Here is an 8,207-nt window from a genome sequence, read left to right as displayed (position 1 = left end):
TGCAGTGCTCACTCTGGTGAGCACAGTGACTGCCATATAGCAGGTGTTCAATAAACATTCACTGAATGAGTGAAGTTGTTGATACTCTCCCCCTTTTTAGTTCCAGTAGGAAAATAATGGTCGACAAATGCCACAGACACATTTTTAACTTAAGAGTGTCAAGAGTATCAAGGTTTTGATGAACGAGCACTGTTCCATAGTCTTAGAGGCTCAGTGTAGGCTTTTATCACTACGCTTAAGTCACATTAGTACTCAATTAGCCCCATTGGTTCTTGCTCTCCAAACAAACAAATGTCTCACAGAGGTTTTTTGGTTTAGAGGAAGTTTTCACAGTTTAAAACTTGCAACCCTGGACAGTTTAAAGGTTGCAACAAGAATATAGTTCCCAGCAACTTGAACCATGGCTACATGTATGTTCCTTCCACTGCTGCTGTGTGCGTGTGTGTCACCACCATCCATGCCCCCACCCAAATGGAAGATGCATTTCTCCCTACTGTTTACAGACAAGTCCCAGGAAAGACCAATCTCAGTCTCTTCGGTATAAGTTTTACAAGGGCCACCCAAGGGTACAGCCAGCTTACTGTAGCTGTTAGGTCATCTGACAATTAAGGGTCAAGGGAAAATAGGATCAGAGGCCAAAATAGAAAATAGACTGGTAAAACAGAGTCAAACAACTGGAGTAAAGACTTCCTTTCAAAATTCAAACAGAGTCCTCACCCTTTGAAGGATAGGAGGTACGAAACAATGGCAAGACAACAGGAATAAAAGCCACATAAATCACCGGGCTATTCAGTTTCTATTTACAAAGAAAAAGCTCCAGGTCATCCTTTATTTTCTATGTTTATATTCATGAGAAAAAAACAAGAAGACTATAAAACTGAATATGGATCTCAGCATTACCAGCTGAACAGATGAAGGAATTAAAATGTGTTAATTTAAAACTTATGATCACAATGAGATACTGCTTCATACTCATAAGAAGGATTATGATGCAAAAAATGGAAAATAACTAGCATTGGAGAAGATGTGAAGAAATTGCAACCTTTGTGCATTGCTGGTAGGAATGTAAACTGATACAGCTACTGTGGAAAACAGTCTGGCAGCCCCTCAAAAAGTTAAACATACAATTACCATATGACCCAGCAATTCCACTTTTAAGTATATACCCCAGGGAATTAAAAGTAGGGACTCAAACAGAACTTTCCACACATTGTTCCTGACAGCACTGTTCACAGTAGCCAAAAGGTAGAAACAACACAGCTGCTCATTACAAGACAGGTGAACGGATAAACGGAATATTCAATGGAATATTATTTAGCCTTTAAAAGGAATGAAGTTTTGACACATGCTACAACATGGATGAACCTTGAAAATATTGATGCCGAGCAAAATAAGCCAGAGACAAAGGACAAATATTGTATACTTCCACTTACACGAAAGTATCTAGAGTAGTCAACTTCATGGGGCCAGAAAGTAGAATATAGGTTACCAGGGACTAGGAGAAGGGACAGTGGAGAGTTAGTGTTTAGTGGGTACAGAGCTCCTGTATGAAACATTTCTGGAAATGGATAGTGGTGATGGTTACATGACCTTGTGAATGAACTTCATGCCACTGAATTATACACTTTAAAATCATTACAATGGTCATTTCTATGTTATGTATATTTTATCACAATAAAAAGAATATGTCGTAAAACCTGTGAATATATCCATTATGGTCGCTGGGTTGTATAAATGTTACCACCAGCTGCTACCGCCTCCCACTGAACAGGGCTTCCGCAGCTCGGAGGCAGGGGAAGTGGGAGCTGCCAGTGTTCACCGGCTGCTCAGCTGGCCTTGAACCGCATTCCTCCGCCAGGAACCAGGGGAGATGGGAGCTGCTGCTTGGCTTCCAAACCCCTGGAATAGCTCTTCCACAGCACAGGGCTGTGGGGCAAGGAGGCAGCACTGCACTTGCCAGCTGCCCCACTCCGTTCCTCCTTACCAAGCAGGGGCTCGGGTTGGGGAAATTGACACCACTTTCTGGCCACCCACTGTAGGTTTGCACTGAGCTAGGGAAATGGAAATTGCCACTGGGCTGTCAAACTCCCTGAGGTAACCTCCCACAACATGGACCTGGGTAGGTGGGATGGGTGCCGCCAGTCTTCTGCAGTTCCTGTAGGTTTTGTTGAAAAGAATATTTCTTAAATCACTGTAAGCCCTTTGGTCAATCTCCAGAGATTTTGTATGATTGTCTCTGCTAAGTTTTACTAGTTTAATAAAACTAGTCTCTCTGGGGATGAGGTTTCGGTGGGATCCTCACACCACCATTCTGGAAGTCGCTCCTTCTCTGTAGAGCTGTAACTCACCATAATGGAAATATACATATTTCTGACCAGCAACATTTTGTACAGGTCCCTTTGAAGGATCCTCCTTGTAAATTCATGTATCAATCTTATACCTTTCTTACAGTGTCCCAAATAGAAATAGAGATAGTGGTCACATCCAATCTCAGGTTTGTCTAAAAACTTGAAGACAATGTTGTGGTGGCCAAGCCCTTTGCTCAGAGAGCTAACGGTCTGAATTAGGAGAATGATTTGATTACATAAACCTGAGATCAAAAGTAAAGTGTCCCTGCAGGAAGGTAAGGGGATTAACAGTGTGGAGGCATGCAGAGCTTTCGGAAAGACAAGCCCTTTGAAATCCACAAAATCAACGGTGCCTCAGATAGGGGCTTAGAGTGACTTCTGAGGGGATTAGACCCTGTCCGTAGTGTTTGCTTCACAGAGACGCATCATTATTCTCAATGATGTTTATTGAATGTCCCCTGAGAGGCCAGCATTGTAATTATCTGTTTCTAAGTCTCTGCATAACCTTGCTTTCATTTTGCTTTTTTTTTTTCTTTAAAGATTTTACTATTGCTGGGATTAAAGATTTCTCTTTTTTTTTCAGTTGGTTTTTAAGGAGAAGAGGCAGTGGACTCAATGCTCTGTATATAGTTTTGTAAAACCACAGCTGAAGATTTTAAGTATTATCTTGCTTTGGATAACCTGCCACTCTAACGTGAAGCTGTTTTCTTTGCTAGACTTGCTACACGTTGGAAGGGAAGCTGTCCTTCAACAGTGGCAAATGACACAGCTATCATTCCTGCAGGTTTTGAATGATTAATAGGTTTTACTTCATCCATCCCCTCTTCTGAGACAGGTTGGAGAACAGTTTCATTATTACTACTTTCTGGAAGAAGCACCAAAATGATTTGCCGGCGTGCTTAAAATGATGAATTGCTAAAATGAAAGAAGTATCTTTATAATCCTTTTAGATGTCTCTTAATGTAGCTCTTCATTTTCCTTCCAAAGACCATTTGTTTATTAAGATCTGCCGAGTGAAGACTCGCAATGCATATTTCAAACGTCAGTTTAAAATGATTCTTCAGGTGCGATGCCAGTAACTTTAATAGCCCCCTTTGCAATGCTTCTGTGATCTCCTGCGTGGCCTTCCAAGCTCCCTCCTGTCTCCCCTTCCCCACCCAAGTGCATTCTAAATAACAAAGGGCTTCTGGCTGGACTTACTGTTTGGGTCAAGTTCAGAGAGTGTCCTTGTGTTTCTTTCATCATCTAATAAAGGTGGGGGGTGGTGTGTGCAGTGGTCAGGGGAAGCACGTCGTAGAGAGGAAAGGCAAATTGAGATCTTTGATTCAAAGACTGTGGCCCCATCACTTTCTCTTACATAAAAAATCGTATTCATCCCACACTTCCTACTGCAAATCACTCTGGTACGACGTGACAATGCAGCAGATACACAAGGATTTTTCCCACATCACACTACAAACACAGTCACCCTCTCTGGGGAACCTAAGAGAAACTTTTGGGCTTCCACTTCCCCTCCATTTGTTTGAAGGATCAAGAGAACACAGTTCCATTTTCAACAAAAATTAAAAAGGAAAATCATGAAAAGAGCCAGCCTCCTCTTTTTTTCTCTCCCTTAATATATTGTTGCATCCAGGGAAGAGGAAGCAGTGAGCGCCACTGATACTGGGTCCCCAGGGACCCTATAAGGGTCACTCCCCAGCTATCAAATGAGCATGTCTTCCTCCACTTGCACAGCAAGTTTGTAATGGGGCTGGAAGTTACTTTTGGCTCAGCTCTGCTGTGCAAAAATATGAAATGCTACAGTGCTTCAGGGATTCAGGCTATGTTCACACCTGGGTTTTCACAGAGAAGACAGTTTTCAGTTTTAGGGCTTTGGAGATTTAAAAACCCATTAGCCATATTCCTGCCAGCCTCCATAGGCCTTGCTAAGAAGTGTGTGTTCTTTAAGGACAGGAGCAAATTCCTTCGACACATTATTGTTTTTTTATTTCTTCTTTAGGTACTGTCTGTGGTGCCATGGGCCAGTTCAATGTGGGATTTAAAATATGACAACGTCTCATTTATTCTGCACTGTTGCAAACTAATGTGTGCACTGGATAAAAATTTTCAGATGGCTGGACTGTCACCCTTTGAAGAACTCAAAATGAAATGTATTTGGAGTACATTTAGTTAATAAATAGGTGGAGATGATTAACTGTTCTTGACCATGCAAATTCATTATTGTTAACATGTGTTTACTGGCTGCATCAGAGAGGTTCTTGGAGCCTATAGGGATCAAAAGGACTTTTTGCAGCCTCACTTAAGGTCTTGGAGTGCTAGTGAGTTTCCCTGGTTTTCTGATTTCTAACTGTGTGCTCATTTGTCCTCGCTTCTACCATTCCTTCCCAGGATCTGTGTCTGACAAGCTTTTCGTCCCGACTACTTCATCAGCAACTGTAACCTAGAGCAAAACTGAGAGAAACCAGATGGCTTAATTCTACATAATTTGGTAAATATGCTCTCTTGTCCAGTGAGTAAAGGGCTTGGGTTTTATGATAGCTGTGAGACTCTGATTCATCCCTTCTATCATTATGTGGGGAGATGGACTTCATAGTAACTGGCATTTTGTACTTAGAAAAATACACATTTGTGTTGTTATTATTATATAGTCAGCTTTCAACAGAACAAGTCAATTGGACCGCCCCCACCCCCCAAACAGATTTTGAACCACCCACTTCTAACTCTTCCTTGATACCTCCTTAATCAGGGCCAATGTTATCTCTCACAGACTATTTAACTGCCTCTTAATTATCTCCCAACATTGTTCTAGCTTCCTTCCAACCCATCCTCCACTCTTTAGCCAAAATGAGTTTTGGTACATGTAAATCTCATTGCCCTGTGGCTTTGCATGTCAGCCTCACCTTCCATCACTCTGCCTGTCCTGTGCGTGCTGCCACACTGATGTCTCTCCTTGGCCGTGTTCTCTATGCCACAGTCCTTTGTGCATGCTGTCTTCTCTGTCTGGAATGCTCTTCTTCCAGTTTTCCCCATGACTGGCTCCTGATATCCTGAAGTTCTCAAATTAAATGTCAGTTTTTCAGAGAGACAGTTCCTGACCACTCTAATTAAAGTAGGTATCCCCTATTATTTTCTGTTGAGGGTGCATAAACATGTGAGAGTGAACACAACTATGAAAATCGTTGTATCAGATGTTAACATCCATTGGGTCGCATGCCATGGAAGAGACATTTAAAAATCAGGCAGACAATGACTTTGTCAGTTGACTTCAGCCCTCTCTCAACAGCCACTCCAGGGCTGAAACAGAAAACATATGAATGGAGTGGCCACAGTAACGATACAGAGGCTATATATGGGCCCAGCGGCATGAAGTACATTTACCGAGGCTGATCTAACTCCTATCGCTGCTGAATATCCAACATGCCAGCAACAAAGACTGATGCTGGGCGTCCAATACAGCATCGTTGCCCAGGAAGATCAAGCAGTCACTTAGTGAGAAGTTAACTATATTGAATCCTTTTCATCTTGAGGAGCGAGTGGTCTTTTTGTCACAGTAGACCCATATTTCCAAGAGTAGAAAAAGGAGTGGCCCCACCTGTCAACACTGACAGTGACATACTGTTCTACTTCTCATTCCTGTAATTCTACATTCTGCAGGGTTAGAATTCTCATTCCCAGAGAGGGATACACTTTCACTCGGGGACATAGCAAGAGTACCACTGAATTTAAGCTACAGCTGCCCTCTGGGCATTTTTTGTTCTTTGTCTACAGGGACCACCAGACAAGGGAAAGAGTCACCATTTTGGCACAGGTAACCAACCCAGTCATCAGGAGGGAGAAGGCTATTGTTACAAAATGAGTCACGGAGGAATAAATGTGGAACCCAGGTAACCCATTTGGGTTTCTTTTGGTACTTCCTATCCCACTTGTGACTAAAAGAACAAGTGCAGAAGCCCCATCCTGAAAAGGGCATGTGTCTTAGTCCACTTGGGCTGCTGTAACAAAATACATAGACTGAGTGGCTCAAGCAGTAACATTTATTTCTCACAGCTCTGGATGTTGGGAATTTCAAGATCAAGGTGTTGGCAGGTTCTTTGTCTAATGAGAGCCTGCTTCCTCTTTTGCAAATGGCTGCCTTCTTGCTGTGTCCTCAAATGGTGCAGAAAGTCCTCACATGGCTCTGGTCTCCTCTTCTTCTTGTAAGGGCACTAAGCCCATCATTGAGGGGCCTTCATCTTCAGGACTTCATCTAAACCTAATTACCTCCCAAAATCCCTACCTCCAATACCATTACACTAGTGTTAAGGGCTTCAACATATAAATTTGAGTGGGGGGAGGGAGGGACACAAACAACATAGCAACATGGTGGTCAGGGCTCAGATGCTTTGGGGATGAGGATCTGGGTCACACTACTTGAAAAGCTGCTGAGACTGGCAGAGGTGATATCTGATGGTGACAGGGATCCAGACAGGTAATGGAGGAAGGAGAAAAGAAGTGTCAGCTATTTCTCTAGACTCATTACAGGAGTAGGGCCAGAAGTTTATCCCACTCATCTTCTTCTTCCAAGTTTTCCTTGAGAAAGAGAGACCTACTGGTATCTTGGAGGAGATGCTCCATGAATGTATATGGAGTGGATTGGAGTGAGGCAAAGGGTGGGCTGTGGTAGACACAGAGTTGAGTTAAGCAGTGTCTCTTCAAGGAAGGACTTGTGCCGAACTGTGGGGAGTGCAGTCAGCAGACAGCCTCCAGCCACTGGCTCCTTCAGGGTCTGTTCCTGCTACAGAGTCACACCATCCTGAGATCTTGCCCTTCTCAGGGCAGCCTATACCTGGCAACTGAGCGAGGTGGGTGTAAAAAGGCCTGGACATCACTGCCCGACATGGTGCAACTCTGATGGGCAATCCTTGCCCAGAACTGCCTGCTGTGTTGGATGAGGCTTGGCCACAGTTTGTCTTCTCTGTTTACTCAGTCTTCTTTCCTGCCCTTTCTTTTCACTGCTGCTAATCCCTATTAAACATCTTGCACCCAGATTTGTCTCATCATCTACTTGCTAAGAAACCAACCTGATATAGGCTGCATGCTTCGGCAGCAAATGAAACTTGCTAACTAGGTCATTTGGAGGAAGTTATTTCACTCTGGTGCGCCTCCATTTCTTCGTCAGTAAAATGGGAATAACATTTGCCTCTTAGGGTTGTGTGAGGTTAAATAAAATCAAGTGTGTAATTACCTGGCATGGTGCTTGGCATCTAAGAGGGTATAATGTTTAAGAGAGAAGCTCACTCAGAAACGGCAATTTCCCATGCTGGCACAGCTTTGTCAGTTCTCTATTGAGAAGTCAGAGCTGAGTGTTCGGTTCTGGCCACTCTGTTGATGATAACAACGGCGAATTCTTACATGGCATTTACAGTGAGCCCAACATGTCTCATGCATCTTGCACGTATTAACTCATTTAACCTACAAACAACTTGGTCAGGAAGGTTCCTAATGCCAGTTTACAGGCAAGGAAACTGAGGCACAGAGGTTCACAAACTGGTCATGGGCCTCAAAAATTGCAAGTAGCAGAGCTGGGCTTTAAGTCTGGGAACCCGGCACCAGAATCTGTGCACATGCCCAGTATAGCACATGGCCTCCTGGTGCCACTTTATCCTAGAAAGAGCTTGATGCAGAATAAGGCGATCTTGCTGCTAACCTCCTACTTGCTCATGACACCCTTCCAGAACTAGTTTTTCTGAATGGGAAATAAAAAGAAGATGAGGAAGATGTCACTTGCTTGCAGATGGTCTGAGGTTCATTAATCCTTTGTGAAGACTTGAGGCAGGGAGAATCCAAAATCTGTGTCTTCTTGGGATTGAGGCCCCAAGC

Source organism: Hyaena hyaena, unplaced genomic scaffold (genome assembly GCF_003009895.1).
Source record: "Hyaena hyaena isolate Hyena2069 unplaced genomic scaffold, ASM300989v1 scaffold_205, whole genome shotgun sequence".
Lineage (NCBI taxonomy): Eukaryota > Metazoa > Chordata > Mammalia > Carnivora > Hyaenidae > Hyaena > Hyaena hyaena.
Note: the sequence above shows the minus strand (reverse complement) of the source record.